Source organism: Loxodonta africana, chromosome 7, assembly GCF_030014295.1.
Source record: "Loxodonta africana isolate mLoxAfr1 chromosome 7, mLoxAfr1.hap2, whole genome shotgun sequence".
NCBI lineage: Eukaryota > Metazoa > Chordata > Mammalia > Proboscidea > Elephantidae > Loxodonta > Loxodonta africana.
This window is the reverse complement of record NC_087348.1, coordinates 79,473,910-79,500,751: the sequence shown is the minus strand read 5'-3', so window position 1 is coordinate 79,500,751 and position 26,842 is coordinate 79,473,910. Positions and strand designations below refer to the sequence as shown.

The 26,842-nt window shown below is 37.6% G+C and overlaps 1 pseudogene; it reads left to right on the top strand.

The window, feature by feature from the left end:
- Nucleotides 1–11,191: 11,191 nt before the first annotated feature.
- On the top strand, nucleotides 11,192–12,437 carry LOC135231967 (olfactory receptor 56B34-like; annotated as a pseudogene).
- Nucleotides 12,438–26,842: the final 14,405 nt, after the last annotated feature.

Below are 26,842 nucleotides of genomic sequence, written 5' to 3'. Positions count from 1 at the left end.
TTTCAACAATTCAATGAGACTTAAAAAAATTACAAGAGGCTAATACGTGTAAGGAAACCCTGGTAGTGAATTGGTTAAGTGCTAGGGCTGCTAACCAAAAGGTCAGCAGTTTGAATACGCCAGGTGCTCCTTGGAAACTCTATGGGGCAGTTCTACGCTGCTCTGTATGGTCACTATGAGTCAGAATCGACTAGAGAGTAATGAGATTGGTTTTTTGTGTGTGTGTGCTTTAAGTGAAAGTTTACAAATCAAGTCAGTCTGTCACAGAAAAACTTACATACACCTTGCTACATACTCCCAATTGCTCTCCCCCTAATGAGACAGCCCACTCCCTCCCTCCACTCTCTCTTTTCGTGTCCATATCGCCAGCTTCCAACCCCCTCTACCCTCTCATCTCCCTTCCAGCCAGGAGATGCCAACATTGTCTCAAGTGTCCACCGGATCCAAGAAGCTCACTCCTCACCAGCATTGCTCTCCAACCCATTGCCCAGTCCAATCCCTGTCTGAAGAGTTGGCTTTGGGAATGGTTCCTGTCCTGGGCCAACAGAAGGTCTGGGGGCCATGACCACTGGGGTCGCTCTAGCCACAGCCAGGGCATAGTCTGGTCTTTTTACAAGAATTTAGGGTCTGCATCGCACGACTCTCCTGGTCCCTCTGGGGTTCTCTGCCTGTCAGGGCAGTCAACGGTTGTATCCAGGCACCATTTAGTTCTTCTGGTCTCAAGCTGATGGAGTCTGGTTTATGTGGCCCTTTCTGTCGCTTGGGCTCCTAATTACCTTGCGTCCTTGGTATTCTTCATTCTCCTTTGATACAGATGGGTTGAGACCAACTGATACATATTAGATGGCCACTTGCTAGCATTTAAGACCCTAGATGCCACTCTCCAAGGTGGGATGCAGAATGTTTTCTTAATAGATTTTACTACACCAATTGACTTAGATGTCCCCTGAAACCATGGTCCCCAAACCCCCACCCGTGCTACCCTGGACTTCAAAGCATTCAGTTTATTCAGGAAACTTCTTTGCTTTTCGTTTACTCCGGTTGTGCTGACCCCGCCTGTATTGTGTGTTGTCTTTCCCATCACCTAAAGTAGTTCTTATCTACTATCTCATTATTGAATACCCGTCTCCCGCCCTCCCTCCCTCCCCTTCTCGTAACCATTAAAGAATATTTTCTTCTCTGTTTAAACAGTTTCTTGAGTTCTTATAATAGTCATCTTATACAATATTTGTCCTTTTGCAACTGACTAATTTCACTCAGCATAATGCCTTCCAGATTCCTCCATGTTATGAAATGTTTCACAGATTCATCACTGTTCTTTATGGATTCATAGTATTCCATTGTATGAATATACCATAATTTATTTATCCATTCACCTTTGATGGGCACCTTGGTTGCTTCCATCTTTTTGCTATTGTAAACAGTGCTGCAATGAACATGCGTGTGCATATATTTGTTCGTGTAAAGGCTCTTATTTCTCTAGGATATATTCCAAAGAGTGGGATTGCTGGATCCTATGCTAGTTCTATTTCTAGCCTTTTTAAGAAAGCATCAAATCGATTTCCAAAGTGGTTGTACCATTTGACATTCCCACTAGCAGTGTGTAAGTGTTCCAACCTCTCCACAGCCTCTTCAACGTTTATTGTTTTGTGTTTTTTGGATTAATGCCAGCCTTGTTGGAGTGAGATGGAATCTCATTGTAGTTTGGATTTGCATTTCTCTAATAGCTAATGATCGTGAACATTTCTTCATGTATCTGTTAGCAACTTGAATGTCTTCTTTAGTGAAGTGTCTGTTCATATCTTTTGCCCATTTTTTAACTGGGTTATTTGTCTTTTTGCAGTATCATGTAGATTTTAGAGATCAGGCTCTGATCAGAAATGTCATAGCTAAAAACTTTTTCCCAGTCTGTAGGTAATCTTTTTACTATTTTGATGAAGTCTTTTGATGAACATAGGCATTTGATTTTTAGGAGCTCCCAGTTATCTAGTTTTTCTTCTGCATTGTTAGTAATGTTTAGTATACTGTTTTTCTTTTTTATGCCATGTATTAGGGCTCCTAACATTGTCCTTATTTTTTCTTCCATGATCTTTATTGTTTTAGATTTTATATTTAAGCCTTTGATCCATTTTCATTTAGCTTTTGTGCATGGAGTGAGGTATGGATCTTGTTTCATTTTTTCACAGATGGATATCCAGTTATGCCAGCACCATTTGTTAAACAGACTGTCTTTTCCCCCATTTAACTGTTTTGGGGCCTTTGTCAAATATCAACTGCTCATATGTGGATGGATTTATGTCTGGAATATCAATTCTGTTCCATTGGTCTATGTATCTGTTGCTGTACCAGTACCAGGCTGTTTTGACTACTGTGGCAGTATAATAGGTTCTAAAATCAGGTAGAGTAAGGCCTCCCACTTTTTTCTTCTCTGTCAGTAATGCTTTACTCGTCCGGGACCTCTTTCCCTTCCATATGAAATTGGTGATTTGTTTCTCCATCTCATTAAAGAATGTCCTTGGGATTTGGATTGGAATTGCATTAAATGTGTAGATTGCTTTTGGTAGAATAGACATTTTTATAATGTAGAGTCTTCCTATTCATGAGCAAGGTATGTTTTTCCACTTATGTTGGTCTCTTTTGGTTTCTTGGAGACGCGCATTGTAGTTTTCTTTGTATAAGTCTTTTACGCCTCTGGTAAGATTTATTCCTAAGTATTTTATCTTCTTGGGGGCTACTGTAAATGGTATTGATTTGGTGATTTCCTCTTCGATGTTTTTTTCTTTGGTGTAGAAAAATCCAGCTGATTTTTGTGTGTCTATCTTGTATCCCAATACTCTGTTGTACTTTACTGTCAGTTTCAGTGGTTTTCTGGAGGATTCCTTAGGGTTTTCTGTGTATAATAGAGGTACTTTTACTTCTTCCTTGCCAATCTGGATGCCCTTTATTTCTTTGTCTATGCAAATTGTTCTGGCTAGGACCTCCAGCATAATGTTGAATAAGAGCAGTGATAAAGGGCATCCTTGTCTGGTTCCTGATCTAAAAGGTAATGATTTCTGGCTCTCTCCATTTAGGATAATGTTGGCTATTGGCTTTGTATAAGTGCCCTTTATCATGTTGAGGAATTTTCCTTCTTTCCTATTTTCCTGAGAGTTTTTATCATGAATGGGTGTTTGAACTTTGTCAAATGCCTTTTCTGTATCAAATGATAAAATCATGCGATTCTTGTTTTTTGTTTTATTTATGTGATGGATTACATTAATTGTTTTGATACAGTTGAACCAACCCTGCATACCTGGTATGAATCCCACTTGGTCGTGGGGAATTATTTTTGTGATATGATGTTGAATTCTATTGGCTAGAATTTTGTTGAGGGTTTTTGCATCTAAGTTCACGAGGAATATACGTCTGGAATTTTCTTTTTTTGTGGTATCTTTACCTGGTTTTGGTATCAGGGATATGCTGGCTTCATAGAGTGAGTTTGGTAGTATTTCATCCTTTTCTAGGCTCTGAAATAACTATAGTAGTAGTGGTGTTAACTCTCCTCTGAAAGTTTGGTAGAACTCCACGGTGAAGCCGTCCGGGCCAGGGCTTTTTTTTTGGTTGGGAATTTTTTTTATTATCTTTTCAATCTTTTCTTTTGTTATGGGTGGATTTAGTTGTTCTACCTCTGTTTGTGTTAGGTAGGTAGGTAGTGTGTTTCTAGGAAATCATCCATTTCTTCCAGGTTTTTCAAATTTGTTAGAGTACAATTTTTCATAGTAATCTGATGTGATTCTTTTAATCTCAGTTGGGTCTGTTGTAATATCGCCCATCTCATTTCTTATTCAGGTTACTTGCTTCCTCTCCTGTTTTTCTTTTGTCAGTTTGGTCAATGGTTTGTCAATTTTGTTGATTTTTTCGAAGAACCAGCTTTTGGTCTTGTTAATCCTTTCAATTGTTTTTCTGTTTTCTATTTCATTTAGTTCTGCTTGAACTTTTATTATTTGTTTTCTTTCTGGTGCCTGAGGGTTTCTTTTGTTGTTCTCTTTCTATTTGTTCAAGTTGTAGGGATAGTTCTTTGATTTTGGCCCTTTCTTCTTTTTGGATGTGTGCATTTATTGATATAAATTGACCTCTGAGCACTGCGTCGCAAAGGTTCTGATAGGAAGTGTTTTCATTCTCATTCGATTCTATGAATTTCTTTATTCCATCCATAATGTCTTCTATAATGCAGTCATTTTTGAGCAGGGTCTTGTTCAGTTTCCAAGCGTTTGATTTCTTTTCCCTGTTTTTTCTGTTATTGATTTCCACTTTTATGGCTTTATGATCTGAGAAGATGCTTTGTAATATTTCAATGTTTTGGATTCTGCTAAGGCTTGCCTTATGACCTAATATGTGGGCTATTCTAGATAATGTTCCATGTGCACTAGAAAAGAAAGTATACTTGGCTGCAGTTGGATGGAGTGTTCTGTATATGTCTATGAGGTCAAGTTGGTTGATTGTGGCATTTAGATCTTCCGTGTCTTTGTTGAGCTTCTTTCTGGACGTCCTGTCCTTCATCGAAAGTGGTGTGTTGAAGTCTCCTACTATTATTGTGGAGCTGTCTGTCTCACTTTTCAATGCTGATAGAGTTTGTTTTATGTACCTTCCAGTCCTGTCATTGGGTGCCTAATATTTATTATGGTTATATCTTCTTGTTATATTGTCCCTTTAATCATTATATAGTGTCCTTCCTTATCCTTTCTGATGGATTTAACTTTAAAGTCTATTTTGTCAGAAATTAATATTGCCACTCCTGCTCTTTTTTGATTGTTGTTTGCTTGACATATTTTTTTCCATCCTTTGAGTTTTAGTTTGTGTCTCTAAGTCTAAGGCATGTCTCTAGTAGGCAACATATAGGAAGATCATGTTTTTTAATCCATTCTGCCACTCTCTCTTTATTGGTGCATTTAGTCCATTTATGTTCAGCGTAATTATGGATAGGTATGAATTTAGTGCTATCATTTTGATGTCATTTTTTGTGTGTTGACAGCTTCTTTTTCCCATTTAATTTTATGCACTGAGTAGATTATCCTTATATATTGTCCTTTCCTCATATTCATTGTCGTTGATTTTGTTTCTGCTGAGTCTCTATTTTTTTCTTGTATTTTATTTTGATGAGTAGGATAGTTTATCTCCTTTGTGGTTACCATATTATTTACCCTTATTTTTCTAAATTTAAACCTAACTTTTATTTCTTTGTATCATTTTTCTATCACCATATCTTCCTCTCCATATGGAAGATCTATGATTACATTTCTTAGTCCCTCTTTATTGTTTTAATGTTGTTTTCTTTTACATGATAACATCGCTATTACCCTGTTTTAAGCATTTTTTTATTTTCCTGTCAGGGTCTAGTCTTGGGTCGATACCTGATATTATTGATTTTCTAACCAAAGAACTCCCTTCAGTATTTCTTGTAGTTTTGCTTTGGTTTTTACAAATTCCCTAAACTTGTGTTTATCTGGAAATGTCCTAATTTCACCTTCATATTTGAGAGATAGTTTTCCTGGATATGAGATTCTTGCCTGGCAATTTTTTTTCCTTCATTTTTTCGTATAAGTCATCCCATTGCCTTCTTGCCTGTATGGTTTCTGCCGAATAGTCAGAGCTTATTTTTATTGGCTCTCCTTTGTAGGTGACTTTTTGTTTATCCCTAGCTACTCTTAAAATTCTCTCTTTATCTTTGGTTTTGGCAAGATTGATTATAATATGTCTTGGTGACTTTCTTTAACATCTACCTTATGTGGAGTGCGATGAGCATCTTGGATAGATATCTTCTCATCTTTCATGATATCAAGGAAGTTTTCTATGAACAAATCTTCAACAATTCTCTCTGTATTTTCTGTTATCTCTCCCTGTTCTGGTACTCCTAGCACTCGTAGGTTATTTTTCTTGATAGAGTCCCACATGATTCTTAAGGTTTCTTTATTTTCTTTAATTCTTTTATCTGATTTTTCTTCAAATATATTAGTGCCATGTGCTTTATCTTCAAGTTCAGAAATTCTGCCTTCTACATGCTCAATTCTGCTATTCTGACTTTCTATAAGTTGTCTACTCCTGTAATTTTATTGTTAATCTTCTGAATTTCTGATTGCTGTCTGTCTTGGATTTTTCCAGCTTATTAAATTTTTCATTATGTTCCTGAATATTTTTTAGTTTCTTCAGTTGCTTTATCTGTGTGTTCCTTGGCTTGTGCTGCATATTACTTCATCTCTTTCCTCATGTCTTGAAAGCTTCTATATATTAATCTTTTGTATTCTGCCTCTGGTAATTCCAGGAAGGCACTTTCATCTAGAAGGTCCCTGGATTCTTTGTTTTGAGAGCTTGCTGTGGCAATCATGCTCTGTTTCTTTATGTGACTTGATATTGACTGTTGTCTACAAGCCATCTATAAGTTATTGTATTAGTTTATTTTATGTTTGCTTCCTGTATCTTAGCTTCTTGCTTTGGTTTGTTTTGATATGCCCAAATGGGTTGCTTGAGTGAGCTAGCTTGATTATTTTCACCTTTGGAGCTCTGATGTCCTGTCCCCAGATGGCTAGAGCAGTTATCAGGTGTATCATTCTAGGAGTCCATTCACTTTTCTTGTATGGATTTGCCTCAGGTGTCCAGGTAGCTGATCATCAAGTGTGTGGTACAGGCTCTGTCCTACAGTCTTAGAGGGGCAGGAGTGATTGGTGCAGGTAGCAGTATCTGGTTGCAGCAGGGGGTCACAATCTGAACAAGGCAGGGCCTGAGAATCATCCCCCATGTGTCCCTAAGAAAAACAAGTCCTTTACCCTAGAGCATACAGGTGGGTGCATTCTGCAGATGGACAATGGTCACCCAATGTTTTTGGTTGTTATGATTGGGAGGTACCACTTATCCTTGGACCCCTGTCGCAGGTGGCTGGGTGACCTGAGTGGAGCTACTAGTCCTTAGGCCCCTGATGTGGGTAGGTGAGGACCCTGTTTAATAGGCAAAGCAATGTGAAACATCAAACACCCATCTGTCCACCACATAGCTGAAATGGTTGGAGTCTGCCAACAAGGGGCTATTCTCTTGAAACAGGCCCACACAGGTCCATGCAGAGGGGAAGGGTACTCAAAGTCCATGGACCACTTATGCCTGGACAGGAGCTGCTTCTGTCCTGAGCTCCCCCGGTTAGTAGAGCTAGTAAATTATCTTTTGCCCCAGTTGAAGATTTATTCATTCTCCGAGGCTGGGAGGACTGCTCTAGGAGCTCAACAGGGCCTATCTCAGGCCCAGGGAAGTCAGACGCTGAAGCCTGCTTGGGAGTGGGGGGCACAGTAAAATATACGCAAGTACTTAGCTTTTACCAAGAGCACCGCTCTTCTCTGTTTCCGGAGGTATGAGTAGGCTGTGTGGCTGATTACTTTCTCCCTGAAGAAACTGCGGCCAAATACTAGTACTGGCCCACCCCCACTGGCCCCAGGAACAGTTCCTGAGGGCTACCTGCGATTCGGGTCCAGTAACTCCTCTCCACTTCTGAGCTGTCTCTTCCTCCCCCTGCCCCTCAGTTCATTTTCTAAGATTTCCTTTGATGTTCAGGGTTCCTAGCTTGTCATAAATGTACTCTTTTCACTTGTTTTTTTGGGTCTTTGTTGTAAATAGGGCTCCCTGGAAGTGTCTGTCTATTCCACCATCTTGGTTCTGCCTCGTCAATGTCTGCTTTTGGTTTTTTAATGCTTGCAAAATTGAAGTTCTATGCAGTCACACTTATATTGATCATGAATTTTCAACAATTCAATGAGACTTAAAAAAATTACAAGAGGCTAATGCTTGTAAGGAAAACCTGGTGCCTTAGTGCTTAAGTGCTAGGGCTGCTAACCAAAAGGTCAGCAGTTTGAATCTGCCAGGTGCTCCTTGGAAACTCTATGGGGCAGTTCTACTCTGTCTATAGTGTCACTGAGTCAGAATAGACTCGACAGTAATGGGTTTTGTTTTGTTTTTTTAATGCTTTGAAAATATGGAGCCCTGTTGGCGCAGTGGTTAAGCCTTCAGCTGCTAACCAAAAGGTTGGCAGTTCAAATCCACCAGCAACTCATTGGAAACCCTAAGGGGTGGTTCTACCCTGTCATATAGGGTTGCTATGCCTCAGAATCAACTCCACAGCTATGGGTTTTCGGGTCAGGCACAACTTAGCCCTCAAAGTGACATCTTTTCTTTTTAACACTTTAAAGGGTTCTACTGCAGCACATTTGCCACAATAACACATCCTTTGATTTTCTACCTGCTGCTTCCATGGCCATTGATTGTGGATCCAAGTAAAATGAAATCCTTGACAACTTCAATCTATTCTCCATTTATCATGATGTTGCTTCTTGGTCCAGTTTGAATGATTTTTGTTTTCTTTTTGTTGAGGTGCAATCCACACTGGAGGCTATAGTTTTTGATCTTCATCAACAGGTGCTTCAAGTCCTCTTGACTTTCAGCAAACAAGGTTGTGTCATTTGCATTTAGCAGGCTGTTAATGAGTCTTCCTCTGATCCTGATGCCCCATTCTTTATATAGTCCAGCTCTCGGATTATTTGCTCAGCATACGCATTAAGTATGATGAAAGGATACAACCCTGACACAAACTGTTCTTGACTTTAAACCATGTAGCAGTCTCTTGTTCTGTTCAAACAACTACCTCTTGGTCTATGTACAGGTGTCTCATGAGCACAATACAATGCTCTGGAATTCTTCCCATTCTTCACAATGTTATCCACAATTTGTTATGATACACAGAGTTGAATGCCTTTGCATAGTCAATAAAACACAGGTAAACATCTTTCTGGAATTCCCTCCTTTCAATCAAGAGTCATCTGACATCAACAATGATATCCCTGGTTCCATGTCCTCTTCTGAACCTGGCTTGAATTTCTGGCAGTTCTCTGTACTACTACAGCCACTTTTGAATAATCTTTAGCAAAGTTTTACTTGTGTGTGTTATTAATGATATTGTTTGATAATTTCTGCATTCTGTTGGTTCAACTTTCTTTGGAATTGACACAAATACAGCTCTCCTTGAGTGGGCTGGCCAGGTAGGTGTTTTTGAAATTTCTTGGTACAGAGGAGTGAGTCCCTCCAGCACTGCATCCATTTATTGAAACATCTCAATTGGTATTCTGTCAATTCCTGGAGCCTTGTTTTTTGCCAATGCTTTAAGTAGAGCTTGAACCTCTTCCTTCAGTACCATCCGTTCTTGATCATACGCTATACCTCCTGAAATGTTTGAATGTCAGCCAATTCTTTTTGGTATAGCTACTCTGTATTCCTTCCATCTTCTTTAAATGGTTTCTGCATCATTTAATATTTTTACCATAGAATCCTTCAATATTGCAACTCAAGGCAATAAAATTACACATATACAAAAAACTATATAAAACCTATAATCAAACTCGTTGCCACCAAGCCAATTCTGACTCGTAGTGACCCTATAGGATAGAGGAGAACTGCCCCATAGCATTTCCAAGGAGCAGCTGGCAGATTTGAATTGCCAACACTTTGGTTAGCAGAAGAGTTCTTAACCACTGCACAACCAGGGCTCAAAAACCCATATAAGCAGCATGTAAAACCAAACAAAAATTGCAGAAAATGTTATAAAGCCATGTGATACCATCTAATACATTCATTCAATATGACATTTCTAAAGAGTTTCCCAATGCATTAGAAAATTCATATGTATTATATTAAGCAAAAGTTTAGAATGAAAAAAATTCTATTTACATGAAATTACAACTGTGTAAAAAGACTGCAAAAAAAAAATACTGAATATAAAATATTCTAAAATGTTAATTATCATTATCTTTGGTTGATGGTATTTTGATTTACAGTCAATTTTTTCTTCCTAATTTTTGTTTTCTATTTTTATTTATCAATTTCATGGGCAGCTTGTACTTATTATAGTCAATGAGTGGCATAGTCATTCATTCTTCCCAGAGGTGGGACAGATGGAGCCTCAATCTTATGCTTAATGCTATCAAATGAAGCAAAGGCAGAGATTTGGGAAAGAAAATATCGTTACCTAGATATTTTAAAAAGCAAGGCATTATTCATAGGTATAAGTAAAAAATTCTCAGACATGCAAGGATTCCCAAGACATATAGCTCAAGCACACTTTCTGATACAAATACTTGAGAATATTTCCCAACAATGCAAGAATGAGCAAACTCGAAAATATAAAAGGAAGAAGAACCAAGTGTGAAAGGGTCAAGAGTGAACCATGAAATTAAGAAGAAAATTCCTGTGTACAAAAAATGCCTCCTATATTTCCAACCTACATCATACAAAAATCTGGAACTGGATGGAAATCTGTTGATAATTTTCTCTCCTTATATTTTTTATTAATAAAATTGATTATTTGAAAATATAATATTAAATATGTCTTCAACATTGTTTTCATAATTGAAAGAGGAACAAATAGTGTTATCTAAAGGGCGTTGGCAAAAATTTACTGGAAAAAGTGCTGAAATTGAATTTGAAAGATTAAAATTTTTGCTGTAGCTTTGTCACTTGTTAGTGATTTCAGCATATGATTCTTATGTAGACAAATCATTCAACCTGTTCCTCATATGTGAATAAAAACAAACAAAACCCATTGCTGCTGAGTTGATTCCAATCCCATGTGTGGCAGAGTGGAACAGCTCCATAGGTTTTTCTTGGTTGAAATTGTTACAGAAGCAGATCACCATGCCCTTCTTCTATTGTGTTGCTGGCAGGTTTAAAATGCCAACACTTAGGTTAATAGTAGAGCGCAAACCATTTGCACCCCCCAGGGACCTTCTTATGTGAATAATAACATTAAATAATTAAATGAGATGGGTTTTGTCAGAAACAATTTGCTAATAACAAGGCACTGTTTCAAAGAAAAATATGGTCGGGATTCTAATTAGCACTATTTATTCTCTTCTTGTAGATCCCCAAGAACAGAAGCAATACCTCTACCTTTTAATTTCACCTCTTGAAAAGTCAGGTTCTTCATAACATTCATGTCTCCTGTTTTGTGCCCATGTTCTCCACATACAAAAAAAATCTACCCTTAAGGAACATAAAGTCAGTAATTCTTCACTTTTATTCTACTAAAAATAGACCCTTCATCTTGGGACCTGTTTGGGCCTTTCTGTTCTTATCTGACCTCTTTCTCGGGTATATATGGAGTTGAGCATGGATTAAGATAAAAAAAGGTTGCATTATACAAATTTGGGGTTAGCTGATCTAACCACATTATTCTCTTTGCTCCTTAATTCACAGCCAGATACTAAAGTAAGACATCTTGTGATATGGATACCACACTAAGCATAGCCAATAGCTCAATGATTCCAGTGTCTGAGTTCATTCTATTGGGATTCCCACACATTTATAAATGGCAACACTGATTCTCCCTGCTCCTGGCTCCTCTCTACTTCTTAGCTCTTGGTGCTCCTCATCTTGATCACCATCCATCATGAGCCTACCCTGGACCATCCCATGTATCAATTCCTTGGTATCCTGGCTGTACAGGACATTGGCCAAGCCACCACCCTCATGCCAAAGATGCTGGACATTGTCTGGTTAGATGCCAAGTCCATTAGCCTCCCTGAATGTTTCACTCAGATTTACACCATCCACATTTTATAAGCACGAACGCAGGCATCGTCCTCTGCATGACTGTGTATAGATACATACCCATTTTCTATCCTCTTCAATACCCCTCCACGGTAACTGAAACTTTTGTAGTCAAGTGTACAGCATTCGTAGTGCTCAGGAATAGCCTATTGACCATCCCAGTGCCTGTACTGGCTTCTCAGCGACACTACTGCTCCAGAAATGAGATTGAACATTGTCTCTGCTCTAACTTGGGAGTCACCAGTCTGGCCTGTGATGATATCACCATGAACAGGTTCTACCAGTTGGCCTTAGCCTGAGTTATTGGTGAGAGTGACATGGGTCTGGTCTTTGCTTCCTATGCTTTGATTCTTCACTCAGTGCTGAGGATGAACTCTGCTGAAGCAATATTAAAGGCCCTAAGTAACTGTAGCTCCTAACTCATCCTCATTCTCTTTTTCTATATAGCCGTTGTTGTAGTATCTGTCACCCACCTGGCAGGGAGAAGTGTTCCCCTCATCCCTGTTCCCCTCAATGTGCTGCACAGTGTCATCCCTCCAGTCCTATACTCCATAGTGTATACGCTTAGGACCCAGGAGCTCAGAGTAGGTTTCCAGAGGGTACTTGGTTTGGTTGGTGGTGTCCATAAAGTTACCCAATTTAAATGACAGAATATTAAATATTGTATTGCATAAAGAGCACAGGATTTGGAGCCCAAAGGCCCAGGGCTGGAATCCTACCTCTCCCAATTTCTGTGAGCATCGAATCAAATTAACTCATTTATTTTATTTAACATACACTAAAAAAAATTTTTTTTACATGCAAGGCACTGTTCTAAGCATTTCACAAGTACTGACTCACTTAGCTTAATCCGCATAACAACCCTATGAACCAAGTACAATTATTATTTTTACACTTTGCATTTTAGAGATGAAGCCATTGAGTTAAAACACTTACAAAAGGTCAAATAGGAAGGCAGTAAGCAGAAAGGACCCAGGATTGTCAATAACCATTCCTGAATACCATGAATGCTGTAAGTTGACTACAAAAGCTTCTGTAGCTACGGAGGAGTACTGAAGAGGACAGCAAAAGGCTATACATCTATCCACAGACTTGCAGAGGAATATACCTGACTCCATGCCCACAAGAGAATGCAAAAACTCAACTACAAAAAGACAAATAACCCAATTAAGAAATGGGCAAAGGATATCAACGGGCACTTCATTAAAGAAGACATTCAGGTAGCTAACAGATACATGAGGAATTATTCACGATCATGAGCCATTCGAGAAATGCAAATCAAAACCAGAATGAGATTTCTTCTCACTCCAACAGGGCTGGCATTAATCCAAAAAACACAAAATAATCAATGTTGGAGAGATTGTGGAGAGACTGGAACACTTATACACTGCTGGTGGGAATGTAAAATGGTACAACCACTTTGAAAATCGATTTGGAGCTTCCTTAAAAAACTAGAAATAGAACTACCATACCATCCTGCAATCCCACTCCTTGGAATATAACCTAAAGAAATAAGAGCCTTTACACAAACAGATATGTGCACACCAGTGTTCATTGCAGCACTGTCTGCAATAGCAAAAAGATGAAGCAACCAAGGTGCCCATCAATGGATGAATGTATAAATAAATTATGGTATATTCACAAAATGGAATACTATGCATCGATAAAGAGCAGTGATGAATCTGTCAAACATTTCATAACATGGAGGAGTCTGGAAGGCATTATACTGAGTGAAATTAATCAGTTGCAAAAGGGCAAATACTGTATGAGACCACTATTATAAGAACTGAAGAAATAGTTTAAACAGAGAAGAAAATATTCCTTGATGGTTATGAGAGCAGGGAGGGTGGGAAGGAGGGAGATGGGTTTTCACTAATTAGATAGTAGATAAGAACTATTTTAGGTGGAGGGAAAGACAACACACAATACAGGAAATAAAAGAAATAAATTTAAAAAAAAGAATGAATGGCATAGATCTGAGCAAAGCACTGAAGGAGGCTGATAGCTTTGTCATCAAAACAGAAAATGGCCAGGATCTTGGGCATGATGGTGGTAGCCAGGCCAGTGTCGACTACAGCAAGGATACTAAGGAATTGATACATGGGGAGGTACAGGATTACCTCACACTGGATGGTGATTGCAATGAGGAGACTGGCACCTAGAGAGCCAGCGAGGTCACTCATAAATGCCTAGGAATCCCAACAGAGTAAACTCATACTTGAAACCTTGAGCTATTCGTTATAATCAGAGTAGTATCTATATCATGAGATGTTTTGCTCTCCATATATGCCTATCAATTAAGAAAAAAAATAAGGCTGTGGTTAGCTCAACTGAGGCCAAAATTTGCATAACACTGCCCTTTTAATCATAATCCATGTTCAACTCCATTTAAACCCTAGAAAGAGCTCAGATAAGAACAGAAATGTCAAAACAGGTCCTAAGATGAAGATTTTAGTAGTATAAAAGTGAAGAATTACTGACTTTATGTTCTATGATCAAGCTTTCAGTAAAACAGATAATATTCTTCTCATTTAGCCTTACAATATTTTCAAATATTCATAAAACACTGCACCATGAAGAAAATCTCAATAAATTCCAAAGAATAAATAAATTCCAAAGGCCTCCAAAGCAACATGACAGACTCAGCACTCTCTGCAGCCTCCACCTCCCATCCCTGACCCAATAACACTGACATGGAGTAGTGTTATTTTTTTTTTTTTCTTAACCACTTAGCGTGCTTAAAACTTTGCTACTGTTTTTGCTTTTTGTTTTTTAGTTTTCTATCTTTTTTTGTGTGTCAGCGATGAAGTTTCTGAGTTTTATGCTCCTGTGATGATTAAGATTGTGTGTCAACTTGGCTGAGCCATGATTCTCAGTGTTCTGGGAATTGTATAATGCGATCATTTGCCTGCTGAAATCTGATATATGATCACCCGCATGATGTAACTTGCTGAGTGATACGCTTATTAAATCAACCAAAGTGAAAAAATGCGATTGGCTGCTATCACTATTGTTTCACTTTGTTCTGATCAAAATAAAACATAAAAACATAAATAACAAGTATAATATTTGGAAAAGAGAGTCCAAAATTATTGTTTTTTACAATAATTATATGAGATCTTCCTAGAAAATCAAAGACAAGCAACGTTTTTGTAACTGACAATAATTAATAAAGTGGTGAATACAAGGCAAAATAACAAAAATCAGCAGTTTTCCTACATATTAACAACAACTAATTAGAAAATATACTCTAGAAAAAAATTCACTCATAAAATTTCAAATATAGTAAAAATCTCTGTGTGAAATGTTGACATGTATGAAGAATGCCTTTTCTGACAAATCTAAAAGTTAAGTAAAGGAAGAGATAGGTTAAATTGCTAAATGAGAAGGAAAATTTAATGTTCTTAAGATGCTAATTTTTTATAAACTAATTTTTATGTTTAAGATGATTATAATCAAATTGGGATGTTTCAGAAATCAACAAAAGAGTTTTGAGATGAATCTGGCAGTGTTAATACTGAGGAGAGCTTTAAAATTAAAAAATATTAAGTAGAAAATCAGCTGATTGTGTGTTAAATCCATTATTAAATCTAGAAATGTTTACTCACTATGGAACTTAAATCATATTGCACAGATTTTTAAAAAATAAAACAAAATTAATTGGACTCAGCCAATACAAGAATATACTGTCATACTGTATACAAGGCAGGGATCAACAATCAATGGGGAAAGATACTAAAACTTGTTTAACTCTTTGGAAAACAATTGAACTTAATATAAATAAATGCTTCCCACTATAACCAGAATCTACACAAGATAAATGGATTTCATTTTTTTGTAATCATTAAAAACAGCAAATAAATAAATAAAAAGTAATGAGAAATGAATAGTAATCAAAATTCTGAATTGCAGATGGTTTTCTGAATCATTCATTTTTGCTTCGAATAATGTCACTCTGAGAATTTGAAGAAAATGTAATGGGTCTTCTACTCAGAGAAATATATTTACAAACTAATATTCTATTTCATTTCACAGAGTTCATAGAACACTTCCTCTGTGAACGCCATGATTAACTTTTTGATTAAGGACTCCTATTGTGCATCAATAACCATAGAACAAATAATTTTTTTTAATATAACCACATAATATGTTTATATATTTGCATGTCTAAAACTTATAAAATTTAAATTGCAAACAAATCTTGTAAAAGGTTATACAGTAAAATCTTCAAAAGCCAGAACCTGTGTAAGGCAGAAACTTGTTAGAAAAGGAAAACTCAAATATTTTCCACTAAAAGAGCAAGAGAAAAATAGTAAGACTGCATCCTATCAAAGGGGGAAAACTTGAAAGACCCAGAAAAACAAGGCAGTCCCATCAAGTTCTGGTTCTCACAGGTTTCACTGTAATAACCCACTGTGCAACCATTCAAAATTGTCAAAAGATGCTCTAGAGCCCTGGTGGTTAAAAGCTTAAGAATGATTAAGAGCTCAGGTGCTAACTAAATGGTCAGCAGTTGGGATCCACCAGCCACTCCTTGGAAACCCTATGGAGGAGTTCTACTCTGTCCTATAGGGTCGTTAGAAGTTGGAATCAATTCGATGGCAATGGATTTGGTTTTGGTTTTATAGATGCTCTTATGAGATAGCACAGCACAAAAAATTCTACACATAAAATATCAATTATGTAAAAAGAAGGCACAGAAAACTACTCAAAGTAAATACTCCAAAATATTGTGATTATCTCTAAATGATAGAATAAATTTTAATGGTTTTTTTAAGCATATATTTTTGCTATTAAAAAATGTTTCTGAGGATATAATGCAATTATTTTTCTAAATATTTTAATTGCAAGAAGTGGATGCATGCTTACTTGAAACAATAAATGACCCCATATTCCTTTACTTAGAGCTGTGTGCAAAGATCTTAGATACCAATAAGTACAGCAAAAGAGAGCATTTTGAAAATGGAAATTTTGTGACCTAGAAACTCTAAAAAGAGTCATATTGTATCCAAACATAAAAGAAATAAAATAATTCACAGGTATGTGAAGGTTATCTAAAGCATATGGCCCATTTTGTTTTTCTGACAAAATAACTTGAAAATGTTTTTTAGCCATGCAAGACTCGAATCACAATTATTAAAAAAAAGAAAGAAAAACTCACAAGTGGGGAAGCACTGTTATGAAAAGACATACAGTGAACATTTATTTTACTTAAACATAAAATTGTCTAAATATCTGTAGTAATTAAACACAGCACATGTTAAAATTCTTTTAAGGAAAAAAATACATTGAAAAAAATAATGTCTTTGGGAGAAAACCCAGTGCCGTCGATTCGATTCTGACTCATAGCGACCCTACGGGACAGAGTAGAACTGCCCTGTAGAGTTTCCAAGGAGCGCCTGCTGGATTCAAACTGCAGACCCTTTGGTTAGCAGCGGTAGCACTTAACCACTATGCCTACTAAAATCTAGAAGTCGTAGAAATGTTATTGCTAATTGAGCCATCTTACATATTTCAGTGTTAAAAAAACAAATTATTTGAAAAATATGCTTTCAACTATACTTTTTTCATCAGAAGTAAAAAAAAAAAAAGTTATACCTTAAAAGAACCTTTTGTGTTAAACCATTAGCAATAGTTTAATGGAAAGCGCATAACAACTGAATACAGCATACCAAGATTTAGCCCCACATGTTTTACAATTTAAAACACTCAGTTCAGATAAATCGTTTAACTTCTGTGCATCTTCAATTTTCTGAAATTTTAAAAACCTTCCTTTCAAAGTATTTGTGAGAACCCCTAAACCCTACTCAAAACAAATCCTGTTTTTCTCTCCTGTTTCCCATACCCCTATTAGCTCAACACATCCCAACCTCTCCCCTTCTCTCCTGCCTACCTGAACATCACATCCCTGAGCAGCACAGGCACAGCCTACTGGAACCTGCCCAGCACTGACTCCTGGCCTACCCTGCAGGCCCTAGCACGTGCCAAAAACAACCCGTTCCAACCCCTCCAGCTCAGCTGGACCTGCCCTGATGTGCCATAGCTGAATGACTGGCCCTGCCCGTTGAACAAGGAGGTAAAAATATCATTACTATAGACGAACAAACAACGAAGAATACACAGCCCGCCTGCTCAGGCATAACCAAATAAAACAAAAAAGCAGGATGAAACAAACAAATCTACAATCGAGAAATGAAGAAAATAACCACTGAATATCCTGAAGAGAGCAGACAATTCAAAACATATTAAAAAAAGAAAAAAAGGACAGAATTATTCCAGTAACCATCCAAAGTAAAACACCAGACTACATCCCTGGAAAAGAAAAGGCACTGAAACTACCTGACAGGGGATTCAAATTTCTAATATTCAGAGCAATCCAAGATTTGAAGCAAAAAGCAGACAAAAATGAGCGACAATAGACAAATTTATGGAAAAGACAGACAAATTCATGGAACATACAGACAAAAAAAAAACGGAACAATTCAGGAAGGTACTACAGGAACTCCCCAAGTGTCTGTCACTTTGTCGTACTGTGGGGGCTTGTGTGTTGCTGTGATGTTGGAAGCTATGCTACTGGTATTCAAATACCAGCAGGGTCACCCATGGAGGACAGGTTTCAGCTGAGCTTCCAGACTAAGATAGACTAGGAAGAAGGACCCAGCAGTCTACTTCTGAAAAGCATATTAGCCAGTGAAAACCTTATGAATAGCAGCAGAAAATCATCTGATATGGTGCTGGAAGATGAGCCCCCCAGGTTGGAAGGCACTCCAAAGATGACTGGGAAAGAGCTGCCTCCTCAAAAGATAGTTGACCTTAATGACGTGGATGGAGTAAAGCTTTTGGGACTTTCATTTGCTGATGTGGCAAGACACAAAATGAGAAGAAACAGCTGCAAACATCCATTAATAATTGGAACCTGGAATGTATGAAGTATGAATCTAGAAAAATTGGAAATCATCAAAAATGAAATGGAACACATGAACATCAATATCCTAGGCATTAGTGAGCTGATATGGACTGGTATTGGCCATTTTGAATTGGACAATCATATAGTCTACTATGCTGGGAACAACAACTTGAAGAGGAACGGTGTTGCATTCATCATCAAAAAGAATCTTTCAAGATCTGTCCTGAAGTACAACACTGTCAGTGATAGGGTAATATCCATATGCCTACAAGGAAGACCACTTAATACGACTATTATTCAAATTTACGCACCAACCTCTAGGGCCAAAGATGAAGAAATAGAACATTTTTATCAGCTGCTGAAGTCTGAAATTGATCAAACATACGATCAAGATGCATTGATAATTACTGGTGATTGGAATGGGAAAGTTGGAAACACAGAAGAAGGATCAGTAGTTGGAAAATACGGCCTTGGTGATAGAAACAATGCCAGAGATCAAATGATAGAATTTTGGAAGACCAATGACTTCTTCATTGCAAATACCTTCTTTCACCAACATAAATGGCAACTATACACATGGACCTCACCAGATGGAACAAACAGAAATCAAATTGAGTACATCTGTGGAAAGAGACGATGGAGAAGCTCAATATAATCAGTCAGAACAAGGCCAGGGGCTGACTGTGGAAAAGACCATCAATTGCTCATATTCAAGTTTGAGTTGAAACTGAAGAAAATCAGAGCAAGTCCACAAGAGCCAAAATATGACCTTGAGTGTGTCCCACCTGAATTTAGAGACCATCTGAAGAATAGATTTGATGCATTGAACAGTAGAGACCAAAGACCATAGAACAAAAGATTTCAAAGGGCCTCTAGAGAAGACAAAGTAAAGTATTATAATGACATGTGCAAAGAGCTGCAGATGGAAAACCAAAAGGGAAGAACACGCTCGGTATTTCTCAAGCAGAAAGAACTGAAGAAAAAATTCAAGCCTTGAGTTGCAATAGTGAAGGATTCCATGGGGAAAATATTAAACGATGCAGGAAGCATCAAAAGAAGATGGAAGGAATACATGGAGTCACTATACCAAAAAGAATTAGTCAATATTCAACCATTTCAAGAGATGGCATATGATCAGGAACCGATGGTACTGAAGGAAGAACTCCAAGCTGCTCTGAAGGTATTGGTGAAAAACAAGGCTCCAGGAATTGACAGAATATCAACTGTGATGTTTCAACAAACAGATGCAGTGCTGGAGGTGCTCACTTGTCTATGCCAAGAAATATGGAAGACAGCTTCCTGGGCAACTGATTGGAAGAGATCCATATTTATGCCTATTCCCAAGAAAGGTGATCCAACGGAATGTGGAAATTATAGAACAATATCATTAATATCACACGCAAGCAAAATTTTGCTGAAGATCATTCAAAAATGGCTGCAACATTATATTGACAGGGAACTGCCAGAAAATCAGACCAGTTTCAGAAGAGGACATGGAACCGGAGATTTCATTGCTGATGCCAGATGGATCCTGGCTGAAAGCAGAGAATGCCAGAAGGAAGTTTACCTGTGTTTTATTCATTATGCAAAGGCATTCGACTATGTGGATCCTAACAAATTATAGATAATGTTGCAAAGACTGAGAATTCCAGAACACTTAATTGTGCTCATGAGGAACCTTTACATAGATCAAGAGGCAGTTGTTCAGACAGAACAAGGGGATACTGATTGGTTTAAAGTCAGGAAATATGTGCGTCAGAGTTGTATCATTTCACCATACGCATTCAATCGGTATGCTGAGCAAATAATCCAAGAAGCTGAACTATATAAAGAAGAACGGGGCATCAGGATTGGAGGAAGACTCATTAACAACCTGTATTATGCAGATGACACAACCTTCCTTGCTGAAAGTGAAAAGGACTTGAAGCACTTACTAATGAAGATCAAAGACCATAGCCTTCAGTATGGATTGCACCTCAACATAAAGAAAACAAAAATTCTCACAACTGGACCAATGAGCAACATCATGGTAAATGGAGAAAAGATTGTAGTTGTCAAGGATTTCATTTTACTTGGATCCACAATCAACACCCATGGAAGCAGCAGTCAAGAAATCAAGACACATTGCATTGGGTAAATATGCTGCAAAGGACCTCTTTAAAATGTAGAAGAGCAAAGATGTCACCTTGAAGACTAAGGTATGCCTGTCCCAAGCCATGGTATTTTCAATTGCATCATATGCATGTGAAAGCTGGACAATGAATAAGGAAGACCGAAGAATTGACACCTTTGAATTGTGGTGTTGGCAAAGAATATTGAATATACTGTGGACTGCCAAAAGAACAAACAAATCTGTCTTAGAAGAAGTACAACCAGAATGCACCTTAGAAGCAAGGATGGCAATACTTTGGACATGTTATCAGGATGGAGCAGTTCCTGGAGAAGGACATCATGCTTGGCAAAGTGCAGGGCCAGCGGGAAAGAGGAAGACCCTCAGCAAGGTGGATTGACACAGGGGCTGCAACAATGAGTTCAAGCATAACAACTATTGTAAGGAAGTCTCAGGACCGGGCAGTGTTTCGCTCTGTTGTGCCTAGGGTCGCTATGAGTCGGAACCAACTCAACGGCACCTAATAAGAACAACAATACAGGAACATAATGCCAAAACAAATTCACAATGAGAAGTCATGCAAAAACCACAATTAGAAATCCCAAATATAAAAAAACAAGATTTCAGAAATGGACAGTGTCATAGAAGGACTGAGGAGCAGGTTTGAAATGATAGAATACAGAAACAGTGAAATTAGAGACAAACACTTGAATATAATTCTATCTAAGGAAAAATCAGAAAAAACAAAGGAAGAAAAATGAAGAAAACCTGAGAATTAAGTGGGATACAGTCAAAAGCAAAAAATATGTGAATGATTGGAGAAAACAGAAAACACAGAGAGGATCATTGAAGACTTGCTGACAGAAAACTTCCCTAATATCCTGAATGATGTGAAACTGACCCTACAAGAAGCTCAATGAACCCCTTATAGGGTAGACCCCAAAGGAAAAACACCAAGGCCTATCATAATTACACTCACTAAAACCAAAGACAAAGAAAAAATCCTGTGAACTATTAGAGAAAAACAAAAAGTCACATACAGAGGAGGAACAATAAGATTAAGCTCTGATTATTCAGCAGAAACCATGCAGGCAAGAAGGCAATGGTATTACATATATAAAACCTTGAAAGAAAAAAATTGCCAACCAAGAATAATATATTATGCAAAACTTTTGTTCAAATCTGATGGTGAAATTAGGCTATTTCCAGATAAACAGAAATTAAGGGAATATGTAAAAACCAACCTGAACTTACAAGAATTATTAAAGGGAGGACTTTGGTCTGAGAATAAACAACAGTGACCACAGCCTGAATCTAGGATGCAAGATTGTACCAGCCAGATACCAACCTAGGAAATGAACTCTTAAGGACTATCCAAAACCAAAACAGTTGCAACAGGGAACCAGAGAGGTTAATCTGTAAATGACAACAATGTCAGAATAATAAAAGAGGGAATAAACAGTATAGGTATAGAACTTTTTCATGGAGAGGAAGGCAAGGTGATACCAAGTGATAATAGACTGGTTCAAACCTAGAAATATAAGAGTAAATTTCAAGGTAACCACAAAGAAAGTCAACAAACCTACTCATCGAAATAAAGAAGAAAAACATAAAATCTGAATAAAAACGAAATCTACAAAAACAAAAGAAATCCACAAACAAAAGGAACTCAGCACAGGAGAGTAACAGTAACAAAGGAAACATCAGCACTACAAAAAAAAAAAACTACAAAATGACAGTGATAAACTCACACCTGTCAATAATTACATTGATACACTGAATGTAAATGGCTTAAATGCACCCAAAAAAAGACACAGAGTGAGAGAATGGATAAAAAAAAAACAGGATCCATCAATATGCTGTCTACAAGAGACATACCTTAGAAAAGAACATGTAAATTTATCAAAGATCAAAGGATGGAATTCAAGCAAATAACTACCAAAAAAGAGCTGGAGTGGCAATACTAATCTAAGAAGAACTTTGAAGCAAAATCCACCATAAAGGCCAAAGAAGGCACTATATAGTGATTAATGGGATGACCCATCATGAAGACTTAACCATAATAAACATTTACACACCCAAAGACAGGGCTCCAAAATACATAAAACAAACTCTAACAGCACTGAAAACAGAAATTGACAGTTCCACAATAACAGTAGGATACTTCAACACACCACTCTCAGTAAATGACAGAACACCTAGAAAGAAACTCAACAAAGATACAGAAGAGCTAAAGAGCACAATCAGCCAACTTGATCACATGGACATATATAGAACTCTCCATCCAACAGCTGCAAACTACACATTCTTTTCCAATGCACATGAAACTTTCTCCAGAATAGACCACATCTTAGGCCACAGAGCAACCTTCAATAAAATCCAAATCATTGAGATAATACAAACTATCTTCTCTGACCACAATGCCATCAAAGTAGAATTAACAACAGGAAGAGTAAGGAAAAAAAACCAATTACATGGAAACTGAATAGCACCCTGCTTAAAAATGACTGGGTACTAGGAGAAATCAAAGATGGAATCATAAAGTTCCTAGAATAAATCGAGAATGAAAACACATCATACCAAAATGTTTGAGACACAGAAAAGGTAGTCATCAGAGGTCAATTTATAGCACTAGATGCATACACCAAAAAAGAAGAAAGGCACAAAATCAAAACATTAGTTACACAACTCGAATAAATAAAAAGAGAACAGTGAAAGAAGCCCACAGTCATCAGAAGAAAGGAAAGAATAAAGATCAGAGCAGAAATAAATAGAGAAAAGGAAAACAATAGAATCAACAAAACCAAAAGCTGGTTCTTTGAAATGATAAAAAAAATCGACAAACCACTGGCCAAAATGACAAAAGAAAAACAGGAGAGAACAGAAATAAACCAAATGAGAAATGAAATGGGAAACATTACAACAGACACAATTGAAATAAAAAGCATCATAACAGAGAATTATGAAAAACTATACCCCAACAAATTTGAAATCCTAGAGGAAATGGACAAGTTTCTGGAAAAACTCTACCTACCCAAACTAACACAAAATGATGTTGAAAATCTGAACAGACCCGTAACGAGAGAAGAGATCGAAAAGGTAATTTAAAAAAAACTCCCAACGAAAAAAAGCCCTGGTCCAAAAGGCTCTACTGGAGAATTCTACCAAACATTCAGAAAAGAGCTTACACCAGTACTACTCAAATTATTTCAGGATATAGAAAACGAAGTGATACTTCCAAATTCATCCTATGAAGCCAGCATAACCCTGATACCCAAGCCAGGCAAAAAAAAAAGCAAAGACACCACAAAAAAAGAAAATTACAAGACCAATATCTCTCAGGAATACAGATGCAAAAATTCTCAGCAATATTCTAGCCAACAGAATTCAGGATCATATTAAAAAAAAAAATAGTACACCATGACCAAGCAGGATTCATACCAGGTATGCAAGGATGGTTCAACATTAGAAAATCAGTCAGCATAAACCACCACATAAATAAAAGGAAAGAATCACATGATCATCTCAATCGCCACAGAAAAGGCATTCAGCAAAATGCAACACCCATTTCTGAAAAAAACTCTCAATAAAATAGCTATAGAAGGGAAATTTGTCAACATAATAAAGGGCATCTATGCAAAACCAAAGGCCAACATCGTTCTCAAAGGAGAGAGGCTGAAAAACATTCCCCTTGAGAACAGGAACAAGACAAGGATGCCCTTTATCACCTCTCCTATTCGACACTGTGTTGGAAGTCTTAGCTAGAGCAATAAAGAAAGAAACAGAATAAATGCATCCAAATTGGTAATGAAGAAGTTTGACTGTCTTTATTTGCAGATAATATGATACTATACTTAGTAAATCCAAAAGACTCCATGAGAAAACAACTGGAACTAATAGAAAGATTCAGCAGAGTTGCAGGATACAAGATAAACATACAAAAATCAGTTGGATTTCTATACACCAGTAAAGAGAATGATGAAAAGGAAATCAGAAAAACAATACCATTTATAATAGCATCTAAAAAAATAAAATACTTGGGAATAAATCTAACCAGGGATATAAAAGACCTATACAAAGAAAACTACAAAACCCTACTGCAAGAAACCAAAAGAGATCTACATAAATGGAAAAACATACCACGCTCAAGGATAGGTAGACTCAACACTGTGAAAATGACAATACTACCCAAAGTGATTTACAAATACAATGCAATCCTGATCCAAACACCAACAACATTCTTTAAAGAGATGGAAAAACTTATCATTAACTTTATACAGAAAGGGAAGAAGCCCCGGATAAGTAAAGCACTATTGAATAAAAAGAATAAAGTAGGAGGACTCACACTACCTGACATCAGAACTTACTATAAAGCTCCAGTAGTCAAAACAGTGTGGTGCTGGTACAATGACAGACACATTGACCAATCCACCTATGGTCACCTGTTCTACAACAAGGGCCCAAAGTCCATCAAATGGTGAAAAGACAGTCTTTTTATCGTATGGTGCTGGCAAAACTGTATGTCCATCTGCAAAAAAAATGAAACAGGACCCATACCTCACACCATATACAAAAACTAACTCAAAATGGATCAGAGACCTAAATATAAAGCAAAAACTATGAAGTTCATAGAAGAAAAAATAGGATCAATGCTAGATCCCTTAATACACTGCATTAACAGGATACAAATCACAACCAACAAAACACAAGCTCCAGAGGATAAACTAGATAACTGGATCTTCTAAAAATTAAAAACTTATGCTAATCAAAAGACTTCACCAAAAAAGTAAAAAGAGAACCTACAGACTGGGGGAAAAAAATTGGCTATTACAAATCAGACAAAGTTCTAATCTCTAAAATCTACAAAAAAAATCCAACACCTCTACAACAAAAAGACATAATGCAATTAAAAAATGGGCAAAGGAAATGAACAGACACTTCACCAAAGAAGACATTCTAGTGGCCAACAGACACATGAGGAAATGCTCATGATCTCTAGCCATCAGAGACATGCAAATCAAAACCTCGATGAGATACCATCTCACCCTGACATTACTGGCACAAATCAATAAAACAGAAAATAACAAATGCTGGGGAGGCTGCAGGGAGATCAGAACTCTTATGCACTGCTGGTGAGAATGCAAAATGATGCAACTGTTTTAGAAAATGATATTCCACTTCCATGCTAAAGAACAACGATGAATCTGTGAAGCATCTCACAACATGGATACATCCAGCTGACATTATGCTGAGTGAAATAAGTCAATCACAAAAGGATAAATATTGTATGAGGCCACTACTGTAAAAACTCACGAAAAGGTTTACATACAAAAAGAAACAATACTTGATGGTTATGAGGGAGGGGAGTGGTGGGGATGGAAAAACACTTAACAGACAATAGATAAGCAGCAACTTTGGTGAAGGGTAAGAGTATGCAATACTGGGGATTCCAGCACAACCTGTACAAGGCAAGGCCGTGGTAGCTCCATAGGCACGTCCAAACTCCCTGAGGGACCAAATTGCTCGGCTGAGGGCTGTGGGGACCATGGTCTCAGGGAACATCTAGCTCAATTGGCATAACAGAGTTTATAAAGAATATGATGTACATTCTACTTTGGTGAGTAGCATCTGGGGTCTTAAAAGCCTGTGAGAGGGGCCATCTAGGATACTCCACTGGTCTCACCACTTCGGGAGCAAGGAATAATGAAGAAAGCTAAAGACATAAGGCAAAGATTAGTCCTAAGGACTAATGGACCACATCTACCATGGCCTCCACCAGATTGAGTGCAGTACAACTAGATGGTGCCCGGCTACCACCACTGACTGCTCTGACAGGGATCATAATAGAGGGCCCTGGACGGAGCTGGAGAAAAAAGTAGAACAAAATTCCAACTCAGAAAGAAAGACCAGACTTGCTGGCCTGACAGACACTGTGGAAAAATGCTGAGAGTATGGCCCCAGACACCCTTACAGCTCAGTAATGAGGCCACTCCTGAGGTTCACCCTTCAGGCAAAGGTTGAACAGGCCCATGGAAAAAACTAAGATTAAAATGGCACACCAGCCTTGGGACAGATACTGGAAGGTAGGAGGGAACAGGAAAGCTAGTAATAGGGAATCCAGGGTTAAGAAGGGAGAGGGTTGACATGCCATGGGGATGTTAAACAATGTCATACAACAATGTGTGTACTAACTGTGTGATGAGAAACTAGTT